Source organism: Propithecus coquereli, unplaced genomic scaffold, assembly GCF_000956105.1.
Source record: "Propithecus coquereli isolate 6110/MARCELLA unplaced genomic scaffold, Pcoq_1.0 Scaffold37, whole genome shotgun sequence".
Classification (NCBI taxonomy): Eukaryota; Metazoa; Chordata; class Mammalia; order Primates; family Indriidae; genus Propithecus; species Propithecus coquereli.
This window is the reverse complement of record NW_012149396.1, coordinates 1,196,817-1,216,377: the sequence shown is the minus strand read 5'-3', so window position 1 is coordinate 1,216,377 and position 19,561 is coordinate 1,196,817.

Here is a 19,561-nt window from a genome sequence, read left to right as displayed (position 1 = left end):
TACTCTATCTGTATGATAATCCCTAAATTCATGATTAAGAGGCAATAACCCAGAACTATCAACTGTACACTTAACCTCTACTCAGATTGTACCCCAATATTAGGAAGGTGGGCTCTTTTTTCACAAAAAACAAAATTATAAAAATATTTCATGTATCAATCATCTTTGACCCTTAAGCCATCAGAGGAATAAAAGAACCTCTACTCAGATTGTACCCCAATATTAGGAAGGTGGGCTCTTTTTTTTCAAAAAACAAAATTATAAAAATATTTCATGTATCAATCATCTTTGACCCTTAAGCCATCAGAGGAATAAAAGAACCTCTGTTCTCTACTTTTTTGTCATTTGTTTGTTTTCTAATGACAGAATCATGCAATGAAATGTGCATAGAGTTGTTCATTTGTTGACCCTGATCAATCTGTTTCTTTAGAGCCAGCTCTCAGTCATGGACTGCCTCAAATACTCTTGCCTACAAAAGACTTTCAAAAACAGAAACATATCCAGGTTCTTAAACCCTGCCTTACTACTTCTAATATATAGCATTTTGTAAAGTCACAAGTGTCCCTTATCAGAAGTTTATAGTTTCTGACAAGAAAATAACACAAAGCCAAGAACAAATACATCAGAAGGACAAATGAGCAAGTCCTTCCCTAGGCCTAGGGCCACTATAGTTGTGCCAAAACATTACAAGTGCTATCTTTCTCTCCAACTTCCCAAACCTCTCACTGAAGCAAAATGTGTGTGTGGGAATCAGTTTCTTTGCAGACAGGTCAATATTTGCATTGAACAAGAAATGTTGTTTTAATCGAAGTTTAAATTGTAATACTGTACTAATTTTAGCAAACATTTTTTACAATGCATTGATAATGATAAATGTATTGATAAGTTAGCTTAATTGCTACCTTCTCTGAGACATGGAGAGTGAAATATGTGAAGTATATTGAGGCACTAAAAATATTTACCAAGTACCAATTCATTCCGGTAACCAGTAAATATACTGATGATATTTTTCTCTCTCTTCTAAATATATCTTGAATTCAAGCATTGCTCTCTATTCTCATTCTGATCACCCTATTCCAGACCACCATCATCTGCATGAAAAATAAAAACAAAAAAACTATAGGCAAAAAAAAGTCTTCCATTTCCACTCTCTCCTCACTCCACGCCAATCTCTACATAGTAGCCAGAGTTGCTCCTCCACCATCTCCCCAAAATAATTCAATAAGTTCTGGTAATCTCAGGGCAGAGGACAAAGTCTTTAACATTGCTGCTACGGTGTGAGTGTTGGTGTTCCTCCAAAATTCATATGTTAGAACCTAATGTGATAGTGTTAAGAGGTGTGGCCTTTGGGGAAGTGATTAAGGCATGAGGGCTCTGTTCTCATGAATGAGACTAGTGCCCTCATAGAAGAGGTTAAAGGGCACTGCCTTGCCCCTTCCACCATGGGAGGACATAGCTAGATATAGCTAAATATATTCATAAGGTTATACAAGCTTCTCACCACCATCTGTCTCCATAACTCTTTCATCTTGAAAAACTGAAACTCTATATTCCCATAAACAATAACTCCCCATTCCATTCTCCCCCCAGCCTCTGGCAATAGCCATTCTACTTTCTGTCTGTATGAGTTTGACAACTGTAAGTATCTCATATAAGTGGAATCATACAGTGTTTTTGTGTGTATGTGGCTCGTTTCTTTCACTCAGTATAATGTCCTCCACGTTGTAGCATACGTCAGAATTCTCTTCCTTTTTAAGACTGGATAATTATTCTGTTGTATGTATATACCACGTTTTGCTTATCTATTCATCTCTTGATGGACACTTGTTTTGGCTATTGTGAGTAATGCTGCTTTGAACGTGGGTGTACAAATATGTCTTCAAGATCCTGCTTTCAATTCTTTTAGGTATATACCCAGAAGTGGATTGCTGGACAATACAGTAATTCTATTTTTAATTTTTTTAAGGATTTCCATACTGTTTTTCATAGCATCTATACCATCTTACATTGCCACTAATAGTGCACAGGGGTTCCAATTTCTCTGCATCCCAACCAATACTTGTTATTTTCTGGTTTTCTGATAGTAGATATCCTAATGGGTGTGAAGTGGTATCTAATAGTATTTTTAATTTGCATTTCCCTAATGATTAATAATGTTGGGCATTTTTTCATGTGCTTATTGGTCATTTGTATATCTTCCTTAAAGAAATGTTTATCTAAGACCTTTGCACATTTTGGAATTGGGTTGTATTTTTCATTGTTGTTGTTGTTGAGTTTTAGTAGTTCTCTATCTGTTCTGGATATTAATCCCTTGTCAGATATATAATTTGCCAATCTTTTCTCCCCTCTGTTGGTTTCATTTTAACTCTGTTGATATTTCTTTTGATGTACACTTTTTTTTAATTTTGAAAAAGTCAAATTTTTGTATTTTTTTGTTGTCTTTGCCTGCTGTGTCGTTTCCAAGAAACCACTGCCAAATTTAGTGTCACGAAGTTTTTGTCCTATGTTTTCTTCTAAGAGTTTTATAATTTTAGGTCTTACATTTAGGTCTTTAATCCAGTTCAAGTTAATTTTTGTATATTGTGTTATGTAAAAGCCTAATCTCATTCTTTTGTATGTTGATATCTGTCCATTGTCCTTTTACAGTATTTTAATTTCAGAGTCAAATATGAGAGTGTAACCAATCCATGGAAGGAGGTCCATCCATGTCTGTTGGACTCCTGACCTTGTTGAGGCATTTTTGTCCAACTTCCAATTGCCAGCACCTTCAAGTTGTCAGAGGCTGCCCAGGACTGCCAAAACCCATTTGCATGTAAGCAATGTAGACCAGAATTATCTGGAAATTAACTCCCCCAGGGGGCAGCCCTTAACCAGTGATAACTAGTGAGCGCTATACCCCATCTCTCATCCCTTGACCTTGGTAATGCTGAGGCACTTTCTAGCATTCCCTCATGGGATTGAAGTCCAGTGTTCAAGTGCGGGAGTTGGCTTAGTGAACTGTTTACTGGCTGCCTTCTCTGCCCTCTCTCACTCCTCCCCCTGCACACACCACATGTGGTTCTTCTACCTCCTATTAAACTCTTTGCACTTCAATCCTCAAATCAGGGTCTCACTCTGGGGAAAACCAAACGAAGACAAGGAAGAAGAAAAGAGATGTCAGGAATACTCTGTATAGAGCCCTCCCCGTGCCCATACCATGGCATCTTTCTTTCCTTAACTGTATTTCCCCTCTTGTCAAGACCGCTTCCTAGTGTCCATAGACTCCTAGCTAAGGCATTTTGGGAGAGAAGGAAGCCACCGAAAATGACTGATTATCATTCCTCAGACTTTCACATGACTCAAATTCAATGTCTTCGAATCTGATGAGCTGCCTCCTCTGGATAAGAGGAATTTAGAAGCCAGAGCCTCTTTTTGGTGTGTGTTCAGCTTCTGACACAGCCAACAATGGCTAATATCACTGCTATAGTAGATTCCCGGGATCCTGTCCAGTTAAAATCAAAATTATAAAATCAAGGAGTAGCTTAGAGGACATTGTGTATATTCTTCAGGCCCACCCATTATAAAGCTCAAATGATCCCTTTTAACAATAAAACTGCCACATCATGCCCCTTTCTTATTTTATAAGTAATTAAAAGAACATGATCCTCACCTGTGATGCTCATCGTCTCCTTGGCATTTATGCCTATGGCCAGAAGGATGGTGCATGGTCCATCTGTCAGAGTGGACCCCTAAGCACTCAAACTAGTATGTTCTCACTCATCCCGAATATTGGGCCCCACTAGTTGTTTTTAAATGCCAATCTGCTCACTGGCGCTACTGTGTAGAGACGTTTTTACAAGTCCAACAGGAAAACAGAACAATAAAGACAATGCAGAGCGTACTTTATGAGCTAAATGCATTCATTTTTTTAAAGCTGCACTATATCTCTTTTGGGGGTATCAAAATTTCTTAAATTTATTATAAGAAATAACAATAAAAGTTTGTTACTTTATGTTATTAATATTAACAGGTTTTGAAATTTTAATAACATGTGAAATCCAAGAATTTAGGAAGCCCATAGGACTATCTTAAGACAAAATTGCAGAGTAGACAAAGTTTGACCATGTCACTCTCTGTCCAGAGACCTCGCCTTTTCAGGCTACTTTGGATTTTCCTCTAGTTCCTCACTGCATCCAAAAGGTATCCCTTTGAAAACCTGCCCCTACCTCTTTCACAACAGCCATTGAGAATCCAGTTGAATTCCTCAAGCAATATTTATTAATCAGCTACTAAGTGTGGAGGGCTATAAAAAGAAATAAAATACTTTCCTTGTTCCCAAGATGCCCGTAATTTAATGAGGGAGATAGAGCTCCATAAAAGAAAACATAAGAAACTCTTGGAACCATACTCAAAAAGAGAATTATGAGAATAGAGAAGAGAGAACCCCTCTACTGGGTGCTGGAAGCTCCACAAAGGAGTGTCCTGATTTCTTTCTTTTTTAAAAAAATTATTTTTTTAATAAATTTTACTGTGGATGTTTAAGGCTAATAACATAAGATTCACTGGAGCAAAAGAGAGTCATGTTCCAGCAAAATGTTAGCAAGGCTTTTGTTTGTATCACTAGATGAAGCATACAGGCATAAATAGATATACATGTATATTTAATATACACATCTCCATAGTGACTATTTGGTAGAGAATGATATCCAGGCTAAGTAAGAAAAATCCACCTGGATAAAAATGAGTGGCTGTTATTTTACATGCACATAATTTAGAGTGTTTAGGGAAATGCTGATTAGCTGCAATTGACTGTAGTTGGAAAAGAGGGTTGCATTCAAGTGACTGTGGACTTAGGATAACTTGAGAGTCACTGACCCAAACAGGTGCTGTGCTCACAGAAGGAAACAGTATCAGAGGAGCAGCTTCCATAAGACTGGGCCAAGTTTTAAGGCAGAATTGTTAACGTCCAAGAAACAGTAACACAAAATAAAACAAAATAAAAAAGTATCAATCTAGCCAGCTGTTAACTTCTGTGCATAAGCCAAAACCAGAGCATCTTTAGGAATATAAAGGCACCTTGCTATCCACAGGGGTTCATTTGTTTCTGCTTAGTTCTTAATCCCAAAGAATCCTAAAGGGCAATGCAATACAGAATCTCTAGCTCATGTGTACTGGGTCTAATAAACCGGTTAGTTCATCCTTTCAATACCGTTTTCATTGGATCCATGAAGATCAGTGTGTTGCAGAAAATCTGAGCCTATTAGTTTTAAGAAAATATTTCTATTCTACAAATGGCCCATGAACTTGTGGGGAAAAAATTGTTTAACCTCGCCAATTATCAAATAATGCAAATTAAAGCAGAAAAAGCACAAAATGGTTTACCTATCGGATTATAAAAGATGAATGAAAATGGTGTCTGCTGTATGTGAGGGTGTGGGGGAAAAAATGTTCTGCTATGTTCCTGATGAGATTGTGAATTGTTCCAACCATCCCAGAGAGCATTCTGGTCACATGTATCCAAAGTCTCAAAAATGCGCACACCCTTTGACCTAGCAATTCCACTTGTTGGGATTTGTCCTAAGGAAATAAATGGGTATGTGCTGCAGCTAGAAATAATTTAAGAGTATAGCAGTGGGATATTGTATTTGACCATTATGGTTCATCAATAAGATGGAACGCAACTCAGTCTTTAAAAATGCAGATGCTATATTTGGTGATGTGAAAAGATGCTCATGATAAATGTAGGCAAAAAAATAGGTTACAAAACAAATATATCTGTGATTTCATTTGAATAAAAGATATATGCTATGTACCCAATAGCCATATGCACAAAGAAAAAATTTAAAGAAATATAAATCAAAATATTAACCATAGTTATATTATTATAGGGAGATTATTGGTGATTTAATATTTTAAGTTAAATATTTTTATTTTACACACTTATATATGATCAGTGGTAATGGGAGCAGTGGGCAGCCAGATGGGGGCTGAGCTGAAGGCAGAAATAGCACAGTCAAGTAGAAACAGGCAATCGGGACTTGGACCAACTCCGTCGTTCCTTAATTAAACATAAACAGTCACTTTTCTTTTTTGGTCTTCAGTTTCGTTAAATGTAGTATGAAAGAGATTAACTAGATATTCTCTAACTCTATTCTAGATTACTTCAGGCCCAGGAGATTTAGAATGGGCCCTATAATTTGAATACTGAGAGAGACTCAAACCGTGAATTGTAACTACAAGCAATAAAGCCAGAAGATTCATCACAAAGATATCACTAGGATTTATTTATCTCTCAATGGTTCCATAGCAGAGGATTTGAGGGGGGAGAGTGGGGAAACCACAGGAACTGTATATAGCATGTTCTAAATCAATTTTTCATTAGGACTAAATCACTGATATTCTCAAGTTCATCACTGTCTAGGCTAATCCACTGAACTGGTGGGGCTAAGGATCTAGGTGAAAATCCTAAGCAACCTTTTCAATTCCATGACCAACCATCTTTAAAATACATAGAGATGGTCCCAGGGAGAGAAAATGGGCTGACTCCATGCAACCTGGGACCATGATTGAAGATTAAATAAAAAGTCAGTATCTTCATCACCCTATGTAAAGAACCATCCCAAACTATGCCAAATAGTTACACGAGGCTTCGTAACTCTTCACCATTTCTACCACTGACCTGGCGTCACCAACCAACAGTGAAAAAAGACTTGAGGAGGAATAAGGTTAAGTTACGCAGAAGAGAACTATTCAAATTTGGAATAGCATTTGTTAATGTAATGGTACCTGAGGGCAACAGGAGATGTTCAGCTTTAGATGCTTTTGAATTTACCAAGCCCCTCCTCCTTCCCCTTAAGTATCTTCCCCACCTCCTTTAGAATTTAAATTCCACCCACACCATGTGTAGACAGCAGCCAACATACATTTCTGCCATGGACTTTTCCAGTTTCTTCAGTGTCTTGTGCATCTAGCATGTTCATCGTTCAGCTCTTTTTGAGAAATACACCCCTTCCTCCCCTGCTCCAGGCCACCCAAATCCTTTTCATTCACTTATCAAAGCTGACATAAAGCTTTACTTCTGGGAGGAAGCCCTTCAGATCCCTTCTCTCTTTTTTTTTTTTTTATCAATTCTCCTCTTTTCTGACATGTTTTTGTCCACACTATATAAATTCATCTTCAATCATATTCTTCCTCAGTGACTCTGACATGTTTAATATGTATCTGTTTTATGCCTCCAGAATGAAAGCTTCCTTAGGGTACAGGCCATGTTCTCTAGTTCTATTTCCTGAAGTTCTTAATAAGCATTCTGTAAATCTCTTTTAATAGGTGATTAAATGCATGATAAGTGAATGCATCGCCATAAGCTGGTAAGAACCATGTGTGGATGAGGCATCAAGCTTAAACAGAGATCTATAACCTTCAACTGTCCTATGAAACGCCCACTGGTTATTGGGGATATCTCACAGCAATGTGTGCACCGCAGTGAAGCCAGGAGTGGACCTGCTGTAGGAACACAAGTGGGTGCAGTTAGTGAGGGTGGGAGTCCACACTGGACAGTGTGTCTGGGCTGATACAGACTTGAACCCGTTAGACTTTTGGCACCTGACAATCAGTCTAATTGACTAGAGTCTCCTTGATCCCATATGGAAAGGCAGAAGCTGACCCAGTTGATAAGCTAACTTGACTCATGCAACATAGCGATTCTATTTCTGCCCAGGCCTGGCTGTGTATGTAGGCTCTTTACTGTGGCTGCTAAAAGTAGCTGCAAGGGCAGTGGACCTTTCTCCAGCCTGTCGACTACCATCTGCTAATGGCTGGACATGCGGGACTTGGGCCATACACCCACAGCAGTCCTCTCCCTAGCTCCTGCTAGGATCGAGCAGGGAGGGCAAAGCTGCAGGTGGATCTACTTTACAGCTAACATCATTTAGAGTAAAGATATTTTTAACCTTGTTTGATTTTCCAAGATGAGAAGCAGAGGGTGACACAGGTACTGCAATGTATGTTTTGTGGGATTATTGTGGAGGCAAACTTGAAAACTGGCTGGCATAGAAGAGCTTTCAGATGAACTCTGGCTACACCTGCCAGCCCAGGAATTCTGTGATAATACTGACACAAAATTGCTCTCACTAAAAATTAGCACACAGCACAGTGCCCTGTGCAATCAGGGTGAGAGAGTGTGTGTGTGTGTGTGTGTGTGTGTGTGTGTGTGTGTGTGTGTAGAGAGAGAGAGAGAGAGGGAGGAAAAAGAAAGACAGAGATAGTAACGTGCTTGGTCTTATATTATAACAGTATCCATAACATTTTGATATTTGGAAAAGATCATGAAAATCGTGTTATAAACAGGATTTTTCCAGAACAAATAAAATACCCAAAGAATATACTCCAAAATTTAAAGCGATAATGTGGATAATTATGGGTATTGTATGTGTATTATCCCTTTCTGTGTTGATGATTTTCTTTACTATAAGCGTTCATTAATCAGAAAATCAGAATTAATTAGAAGAAAGAAAATAATCTTGTCAGTTGGCTGTCTCCTGCCACAGCTCTTCCCAGATCTGTGACACCCACTTTCTTCTGTCAGGACATCTGGTGCTCCAGCACATACCAGCTTGTCCTTGAACATCAGCTGCCGCATTCGTGGGTTACTGAGCAAGGCCTTTCTTCTACCCCCTTGAAGCTTTTGTATCTGAAAAGAGTACCTCAGGATCCAGTCTCTGGCCAGTCTGGCCTGAAGTTAAATCACAACCCTTTTCCTCTGTTACTCTAATACATGTAAGCATCCAGCCAGGATCCTGTATGTTTCAGCAGACAAAGGAATTGGAACATAGTGTTCACAATTTCCTAGTTGTCTAACCCTGGAAGCTAAAGTGTATTTGCTTCTAAAATAAAGGAAAGAGAATCAAAGGTCATGGGGGTGATTGGCTTTCCAGCTCCATGAAAGAGATCAAGGTGACACTGGGTGACATGTAACGGCAGGGCATTACAAATGGTATAGGAACATCCAATTGTAATTAACCTTTGGAGCTCTCTGCTCTGTGATGTTACTGAGGCCAGTATCTTAGCTGGATTTCAAAATTATTGTTGGAAGGTGGTGCACAGTCAAACTAGATCCAACAATTATGCCAGGTGTGCTTAAAATTATTAGCGCTATCCATCTCCCCAGACATCGGGAGAAGATTTGGGGCTGGTGTTAAGAAAGCACTCTAACACTGACATAGACAACTTGGCTGTAAGCTTACTTGTTGGACAAAGCAGGGAAGTGGTAGTAACCAAAGTCAGTTGTATTGTTTAGTCCTTTACCGCTCAGAAACTGTTCTCCCTTACTTACACTTTCACGTAATTTCTACAGCACTCTGTAAAGCAGGTTATTATTATTCCCATTGCACAAATATGGAACCTGAAACTCAGAGAGTTTGACTTGCCCAGCATCACACAGCTCGTAAACAGCAGAACTCTAGCTCCAACAGAGATGGGTGGACTTCTAATCTCTGGCCTCATCCTTCATGTTAGATCAGAGGCTGCTTATTGGAATCACCCAGAAAGCTTTTCAAAAGTCATGATGTCAGGGAACTCCCTCCCCCAATATATTCAGGTTTAATTGGGACCTGGGAGTTGCTATTTTTTCCAAAAGCTCCTCACTAGACTCAAATATGCAGTCAAGGCTGAGAATCACCATGTTAGATGAAAATGATCACCCACTATGGTGTGTAAGACACGAAATACACTGTTTCATGATACTAGGAACCTTTCCCATCAGAGGAGGACAAAGACTGGTACTTTTGGACCGGTGCCTGCATCAGTTGAATAGGTGATTGCCTACTTGGTATAATATGACAACGAACGAGAGACACTTCCAATCAAAAATGATCTTCCCTCTGTTCCTTCACTGTGCCTTTCTTCACTGTGAAGAGCTGAAGGGCTAGGGCAGGATCAGGGTCTGGGAGGTCCCTCTTGGGCCAAGCGCTGGTCATTTAATTGCAAGATCATGGTCTCAGAAGTCCCAATGAAGGGATTAGATGGTCTAGGAAGTTGAGGGATCCTTAAAGATCTTGGAGCAGCCGGGGTTTGTTTTTTATGGGTTTTTTTTTGTTTTTTGTTTTTGTGTTTGTGTTTGTTTTTTGCCAACAAGTATAGAGATATCTCTATAATTTAACAATCATTACGGCCATGCTGGTGTATATTGGCAGAATCCCATCTCTGACTATGCCCCATCCCAATCTTGTTTTGGTAACTGTTTAACAGTGAGGGCAGGGGTAGGTAGAAGCCCTGATTAATAGTGTTTGCCAGTTCCTGTGGTGTGCATACTCTCATCATAGTCAAGTTTAAGCTACCGATGTGATGTCTCTCAACGTGGAGTTGGGAAAAGATGCCCATAGAGCATCATTATATAGTATTTTACCACACAGATGCAATAAATTTGTAACTTCAAAAGTATAGACAGGCCAGGCGCAGTGGCTCACGCCTGTAATCCTAGCTCTCTGGGAGGCCGAGGCGCGGATTGTTTGAGCTCAGGAGTTCGAAACCAGCCTGAGCAAGAGCGAGACCCCATCTCTACTAAAAATACAAAGAAATTAATTGTACAACTAAAAATATATAGAAAAAATTAGCCGGGCATGGTGGCGCATGCCTGTAGTCCCAGCTACTCGGAGGCTGAGGCAGAAGGATCACTTGAGCCCAGGAGTTTGAGGTTGCTGTGAGCTAGGATGAGCCACGGCACTCACTCTAGCCCGGGCAACACAGTGAGACTCTGTCTCAAAAAAAAAAAAAAAAAAAGTATAGATAATAGTAAAATGTTATAAAATAATTAGGAAGTGATTTACTACTTTTTAAAATATGATTTATTTTTGAGTATTTACTACCTTTTAAATATTTACTACCTTTTAAGATATAATTTTTTAAGTTTGCACAATTTAATTCTTAATAAAGGCGATTTTTAACAACCAGCTAATAAAATTCATGGAAATTTAACAACTGACTCTTGGAAGTCAGTACAATCTGACTCCAGCACTGACTCCTCCCCATCTAATCATTAATGTCACTATTTGAGGACAAAGCTTGGAAAGTTCCTAATGAATAGCATATATCATGCCTAAGAAGAGCAGAACAATCACCCAATAAAATCAATAAACAATTTATACCAGATTAACTTGTTAGATTGACTGATCAATCACCTTGCAATGTCCTGGAAGAAAAGGCAAACAAAGAAACCTCAGTGTCTTTATAAAGAATATGGAGATAATAACATCAAATCTCAGTGAGGCACAGAAAGCACGGCAATCACTAAATTACTAAATGACTACAACATTGTAATGACTAAATAAAGGACAGTCACTTTACTTTTTTGGGTGGACAACAAAATTAACATTTAATGCATATTTAACATTTGTTAGACACTGCGCCAGCACTTCTGAAGCCTGGGGTGATAGCAAGAAAAATGGAAAGTGGAATACAAAAGTTATAAGAGCAGGAACTAGCTTCACCCCATCTACTGACTGTGAGTTAGACAAGCACAAAAGTAAGTATATGCAGCACCAAGTGATAAGAGAGAAAGGCGCAGAGTGAACAACACACTGTTGGAACCCAGGGGAAAGTCACCAGTGTCTGGGAGATACAGTAAGGACAGATATTTAGAGGGGAAATTTGAGTTGTATCTTACAGTCTAAGGAAGAAGTCCTTTGAAAATGAGGGGTGGAACTTTTGGTTGTGAGAAAAGCTTTGAACAAAAGCTCAGGAAAGCCTAGATAAAGTATGAAAAAAATCCTTTGATGGAGACTAGGCTGTGTGATGGGTGTGTGGTTAGTAACGTTGGAGAGTCTCGCCAAAGAGTTTAGACATTATCCTGTTAGTTATAAAGGCTTCAAGGAGGAGAGTAAAATTTGGAATATGTTTTAGAAGGCAATCTTGGCCACCCTGAAAGCAGTGTTGCAAATGCTTACGTTAAACTTGCTTGGTAGGCAGGGTAGGGGATGACCATGTTGGGAGGCAATTTTAATTGTCTAGAAAACATGAGAAAGAACAGAATTATACCCATAGTACCTCTCAAAGAAGTAGAGAAAGGGTGGGCTGGAAAAAGAGGGTAAAATCAGTAAGCCTTGATGACTGATAGGTGTGAGTAGGCAGAGACAGAGAGGACTAGAAGATGAGTCAGAGGTTTCTAAGTTGGGTAATGAGGTAGGTCGTGATGATATTAACTGAAACAAGGAAAGAAGTAGAAGTAACAAGTTTGCAGAAATATGGTATGAAAAAGCCCAGTGTCAAACCTCTAAACTCAGTGAGTAGAAAGACCTGGATTATTTCTGTTTCAGCTCCTGCCGTGATTTGCGAGCTAGTAATTTCTTTACTCCAGATCAAGAAGAACAAATAAAACAATGAGTAGAAAAAGTACTTGGAGAAAACCATGTAAGAACATATGCAAATAAGAACACTCATTAACATTCATTTAACATAAATTTATGATGTCATGATCCCAGGATCCTAGGAGCCTTTGCCAAAGTGTCTGAGTCTAGCCTTCTCTCTTCCAGACGAGCATCTGGGATGGGGAAAATGATGGGGCAGAATTACAGGGCAGTCATTTTTCCTCTTTATCCAGGAAAGTATTAGAAAAATATGTATGGTGACCAGACTGAAGACAGGGCATCAGAAGTGGCAGAGACAGGCTGCCAGGGAGGCCACAGAAAAGCAGGCAGGATGCCAGAGAAAGTCTTCAAAACAAGGCACCCCTACATTGAGTCGGGACATAAGATACACAGATCCAGGCTGAGGCATGAACCAAGGGACATGACCAAGAACAAGACAGGAAAGTGAAAAGGAAATAGGAACTTAGAGGAAATAGACTTAGGGGAAAAAACCACAAAGCGAACTCAGGCGAAGGTTGCTAGTAAACTCACTGAATTGGTAGGCAGCGAGCCGATCTGCTGAGATCAGAGGCAGCACTCAGAAGGATTAGTCCCCCAAAAAGTAAAGTAGCTCCCCCTGCTCATGCCTCTATCTTTGGCAGAGTGCCATGGGATTCCATGAGAAGCTAAGCTCAGTTCTAAGGAGCAGCAATCCTCAGAGGGGACCTGTTTCCCTTTGGTTCAGGAGTTTCATTGAATGCAACAAGCCACCTTTGAAATGAGTGGCCTCTCTGGGTTGCTAAAGTCATGGCTGCTGAATTTATTTAGCACTGGGGTTTTCAATCAAGACTCTGATGTCAATCAGAGTAATAGCACCTGGTGGAGCTTGCCACCCTAGCAAATTCCCAGTACGCTAGGGGGAGTTCTCTATAGGATTGGTGGCCTGGAAAAAAATTTAAAGCAAGGGTCTTTCTCAATTTCTCAAGGCGATCAGGATAAATATTATTAATATTCTAGTCCTAAATCAAATATATCATATTTTTAAAGATTAAGACAATATAATTAAATGCAAATCAACCTCAAGAATTTATCAACCAAATCTAGGCTCTCTAGGGAGCAGCCATACAACCATGATCCCCGAAAGGGCATTTCCCTTTCCTGGATCTCAGGCACAGGTGTTTGTGAAATGAAGAAACAGTGCCACAGCCTCCGTGAGTGTCCTTCTAGTTTGTTTAAGAAATATAAATAAAGCCAGCAGGATTTGAAATGAAAGCAATTATATTTTGTGCCTTTATTCAACCTGTATATGCTAAACACATGGCCCTGTGTTGGAAGAGATGTTAAATCTCACAGGCAAATTATAGAGAGAAGAGCCAGCCAGCACTTCTGTGGCAGGGGAAGAAATCCTATCTGAAAAGTAAGTCCTCCTCCAGCATCGGCCCATATACGGTCCCTTGAAAGACACCTCTCACAGCACGTCTGCTGCCCAGCCACCCAAGCTCTGCGCCAGAGCACCACAGTGTGAAGAGCAACACAATCTCTAACTCGCCCATGTCTTCTCCAAGAACGCCCAGGGAAATGACCCAGACAACTGTGACTTGGTGATTTCTCCGTCCACTAAGTCACTCAGATGCTTCTGCTGTAACAGTGCCTGATCAGAGTGGGCTTCATCAAGACTTTGAAGGGCAGCCTGGTACCACCAGGCACTTGGGTAAGCAATATAGCTGTGGGGGAAAAAATAAATTAAATCAGGAGACTTTGCTTAAAAAAAAAAAAAAAAAAAGCACATGTACTTTCTAGGAACTATGGAAGTACTAAGTCCTTTCCAAAGTGCTGTCCAGAGTGGTAGCCCCTGGGCCCATGTGACTATTCACACTGAAATAACCCATGTGAATTCAGTTCCTCAGCCACACTACCCACAATTCAAGTGTTCAGTCGCCACATGTGGCCAATGGCTACATATTGGACAGTACAGATAGAGAATATTTCCACCATCACGGAAAATTCCGCTGGATAGAGCTAGTCTGAAAAGGGCAAAGAAAACCAAAAACAAACCAACATAACGACAACGAGGTTGCCTCCTTAATCACTTTTTACTTAGAAGAAAATGTTCATTTTTACTATTCGTTGGCTAATCCTCTACCTCCGTTTTCTTTAGCTTTGGCATTTTACCTCACAGCTTCTACTCAGCTGTCAAATAATCAAAGTCACAGCATTAAAACAAAAGAGCAGCACTTCTCAGTGTTGTTGTTGGGTGATGTGGGGGAGGGGTGTCCGGATTCCTCCCAGTGGTTCAGACAATCCAGTGCACACCCAGGCAGCTCCTCCCGCCCAGCCCTCGCTTGGATCTCCTTTCTGTGGGCAGATCCAGTCACCTGCCCTCGCTGTCCCCCTCCCTCGGTACACTCAACCTCCCTGGGGTTTTCACTGAACAAGTGACTCCGCAAAATGACTTTGTAAATGAGAGCGCACAGTTAGCCATTCTGCCCACATGCAAACTGGGACTGGGACTGACTTTTTAAGTAAATACATCAAGACTTTTATATCTAAATGAGTGTTTTTACTCAAGATATTCAGCATAGCAGGTAACATTCTTCTTCCAAATGTGCATTCATTGCTCAAATCACTGTAAACCATTTCTTAGGGAATTGGCCTTAAGCCGCATGTGAGTGTAAAATGCTGAAAGGTTCTTTGCGATGGGATGTGCACACCTTCCCCTCTCCCCTCTTTAGGGTGTCTCCTTGCAAACTATGAGGCCACCGAAGGTTTGATTTTACAAAGCAAGGTCACAGGGCTTCTGACCCTTGGAGTCACAAGAGTCTCTCATGAGGCATGTAGGGAACAGTCTCAGGTGCATTCATTTGCTTCTCATACGGATGAGACATTTTAATTGTTCTTTTGTCTACTTTACTGTATAATTGCAATTCTGTCCAGAATTTATAGTCGCTTCCATGCTTCAGTATAATGCTTACCCAGTAATAAATAGCTTCTCTCTCTTCTGTATTATTTCAGAGGAGTCTCGTGTTGGCAGGATTGTATTTCCCCAACACCTGCAGCAATGCTTTTAAATATTTTACACCTATATGTTCATAGGCAAGTTTGATTCTTGGAACCCCTTTTAAAAGTCACCTGGAATTTGAGTAAGTAGTACAAATGATCATACAAGATTACAGAGTTTGGGATCAAAAAGGAAGTAAGTAGGTTGTTTTGGTTTTGTTTTATTTTCTTTTTTTCTTTTTTTTTTTTTCTTTTTCTCCTAACACTCAATGGGAGGGTACGCTCTGATTTTTTTAATATGATTCACAAGTTAATTTCCAGGAGTACCTCTTTGAAGGCAATGGAAACTTAGGTTCATTTGTTTAAAAAAAAGAATGAGTAGTCTTATTACTTACTATTTATATCATGTTTATAATACATATATGTATTCAAAAACATTTTTCCACAAGCAATAAATGATCTTTTTCTTTATTTTTATACATGTCCTTAAAGTAAATGAACTTCTTCATTAAAGATATCAGCTATCCCAGTAGTAATTTACAGATATGTATTCAAAAACATATTTTTCCACAAGCAATAAATGATCTTTTTCTTTATTTTTATACATGTCCTTAAAGTAAATGAACTTCTTCATTAAAGATATCAGCTATCCTAGTAGTAATTTACAGATACTAGAGTTTCTGTTAAAAAGCACACAGTAAAATTCAATAGAGTCAAAAGAATTTTTTTTAAAAAGCTAATTTTGTATCATTTTCCCCATATCCTGAGAAGCCATCCTTGGCTGTGTACAGAGCATAAAATCAGATACAGTTTTGCCCAGCAGATTCACAATCGAAATTTGAGTAATAACCTAGACGCAAGCATAAAGAAAGAAGACAGAAGCCTCAGGAGAAAGATGTCAGCAGGTCTGAACCCTGCCAGCACCACGTCTTTCTGGGCACGGGCGTGAAGGATTGATTCCGCGCTGTTTGCACAGCCCTCTGAGGTGGGCAGCACTGCCGAGGTGCGGAGCATTCACATGAGCTCCCTGAGGGGTATGACTGCCAAAGAAAGTTCCCTTAGAACTAACACGTTGTCATTGGTCCTCCTCTGATCAGGCATGTGAGTCCACCCTGGTGATCTTCAGATGGTGAGGCAGAAAAAAACACTCAGAACCTTGTCAAGAGGTGGGAAACCCAGGTTGTCAAGACAGTTTCTCCATCAATATGCAGGACAACCTGAGCAGTGCCCAGAGGCTCCCTGTACCCCACCTCTGGATCTGAAAAATAGGGGAAACTAATGAAAGATTTCCCACCCTGACTACCTTGACTCCATAAGATTCAGGCTTGATTCCTTTAGGTAAGTGTTTCCCTAATTTGAAAGACCCTAACAGTCACATGGGGCACTGATTTTTAAAAAATACAGATTGTTGATCTTTACCCCAAAATCTTCATGGGAAGAGCCAGGAAAACTAAATTTTTAACTGGACGCTCAAGTGCCACTGCTGTAGAGCAATGATGGGTAATGAGCCAGCCTGCATCTCCACTGTCCTACCTAGCTTTGATCTAATTTCAGAATAAAAAGCAGAAAATGGTATCTGTATTCCTATTTCTCAAATATGCCCAGATATTAGCATTTTAGCACCTAAAAAGCAGGGCCATTTTACTCATTGTTATTCTGCTAGTGAATAAAATAGTGAATCTCTAAATTTGTCCGGGGGATTCAGTAGATCTCATTTCATTTTAAATGAGAAAAAAAATGCAGTCCAGTCTGCAAGCATTTTGAATTTGTTCGGCTCTTATGCAAAAATATAAGTTTTTTTTTTTTTTACAAAAGAAAGATAGGAGGAGGAAGGCATGAAGATGTTGAAATAGAACTCAAATCTGGCTGCAAAATAATCTTTGTTATCAGTGATCCCACAAGTGTCATACTAGACAATCCAATAGATTACTATCAAGTGGATTGCAGTGTTCCCCTTCCCTGATGCTAAATGATGACTCGATTGGTTCTGTCTCCAGCTATGAGGCCTGCCAGGACCTTTGCAATACAGGCTTACAGGGAACAAAGAAAAGACAGGAAAAAACCATATTGGGAACACCAACCTAGCTCTAGCTGCCTGCCGTAGGAGTGGCCAATGAATGGTCCCTATCAGGTTGTTCAGAGGAGTCTTGCCAACTTGTGCTTAAACTCAGCCAACAGCCACATCCATGAGGACCTAGATGAAGATTACAGGGCAATGAAATTCCCCAGATGGTGACAATAGCAGTCCTTAATATACTATAGCAGACTTCAAGGGCTCTAGTGTATAACACACACATGTATGCACGCACACACACACACACACACACACACACACGTTTTCCATTCTGCATGCCTAGGTTGATACATCCACTGTACCCTTTAGGGTTCTATGTAGGCTATTGAAAGCAGAAAAACAATGAATCTGGTTCTCAAATGGGTAAATATTGTGGAAGTATCTCAATAAGACAGTTTTATTTTAAGGAATGAAATTTCCAGACTTCCTAATCCTTGGAGGACACAAGTAGTCTTACTTGTTTGGGAACTCCATACCTGGAAGTAATCCCAGATTTGAATTGATACCTGAAATATAACCAATATGTGACCTTACCACCTCCTCCTTGCTTTCTAATAAATTGAGGAACATTCAGATAACATGCTCAGACTGACCAATAAATAAATAGCCAAGAGCCAGTTTGAGTCACAGCAAAAACCATACAACTGACTTGCGTGAGGACATTGGCTGGCGATGCAGGAGGTCATCTCAGCAGAGGAACCTAACAGTGTCTAATGTCTTAATGCCCTTTCACGGTTATGTTCTGGGGGAGTGAAACCTGAACCCACAGTTACTGTGGGGCCGTCAGAAGGAGGATGTTCAGGGAGGCACTGACAGCTGAGTCAACCACAGCTGGGATGGCACTTTAACTGATGCATAAAGTATTCCTGTAGAAACGTTTTATCCTTTTGGTTAAATGTAATAAATCTCCTCTTGTGTAAGTGGTAAGTGGTTTGCTTTTGGCAAAGCTTTAAAGAGAAAAATCAACACTTGTGGTCAGTAGAAAAAGAGGATATTGGTCAAACACTAACACATAGATAATGCCTCCCAAGAGCGGCAGGCATTAAGTGGGGGAAGGGAATATGTTCTAAATAAAGACCCCTCTGCAACTCTCAGAGTGGAGATAGAATGGCAGTGACCTTGTGAGCCCAGCAGGCCCACCTGATTTGGGAGCAAGATCCAAGCCAGGTACTGAGGGCAGGAGGTGCAAGAACCAGCTCTGGGTGGTAAGATCTAGCACCATGTCCAGTCTCCAGCTAGCTTCAGTCCAGAGAAAGACTCTTGTCAAAGAAATACACACCAAAAAAGAAGTCCAATCATAAAAACACAAAGAGGCTTGAAGACTGAACTGACAGAACACGCAGGTGCCTAGAGAGCACACCCAGGCATAGAGCAGACATAACCGGTAGGTGGCACCACACACATTGCTTTCTTTGTGCCAGCCTTGAGAGTTGGCTACTGGACTTGGTAGTTGAAGGCATCACTACAACTGCTCATAGCTGGGGAAGAACAAATAGAAGACATTTCGAGCATCGAGGCTTGTTGCTTAAAACAGCCACTGATAGCGGCACATTACAGCCCTACTTCAGTTATTTCCAAGGCCAGATATGATTGACGTAGGTATATAAATACTCATAAAAAATGAAGCACTTACTTTTCACAAGAAAGCCATTGATCATTGCTTAATTTTACCCTACATCATCATCAATATCTTTACAAATGAATAAACACGATATGATTCAGGCTACAGAGTTATTAAAAGTCTAAGACTCTAAGTTATCAGTAACTGAAGATAAGACAATAAGTTCAAAAAAGATAATGTGGTACCCAAAAGAATTTCTATACAATGACAGTATTGGGAGGTTAATTAGGAGTCACCGGTCTATTTCCAAATCCAGTTATTCTTGTACCATTATGCATAACCTCTAATGAGAAATTCTACCACAGGTACCAATTTTATTTATAACATATAAGAGGTAGTCCACAAACGGATGGTGTCAAACCATGTCTTAATATGCTCAGGAGCATGTATCTTATCCCTTTATGTCCAGCTTTTCTATTTCTCCAGACAACTGGAACAACTTTACATAACATTTCTGGGGGCCGGGTGCGGTGGCTCACACCTGTAATCCTAGCACTCTGGGAGGCCGAGGCGGGCAGATTGTTTGAGCTCAGGAGTTCGAGACCAGCCTGA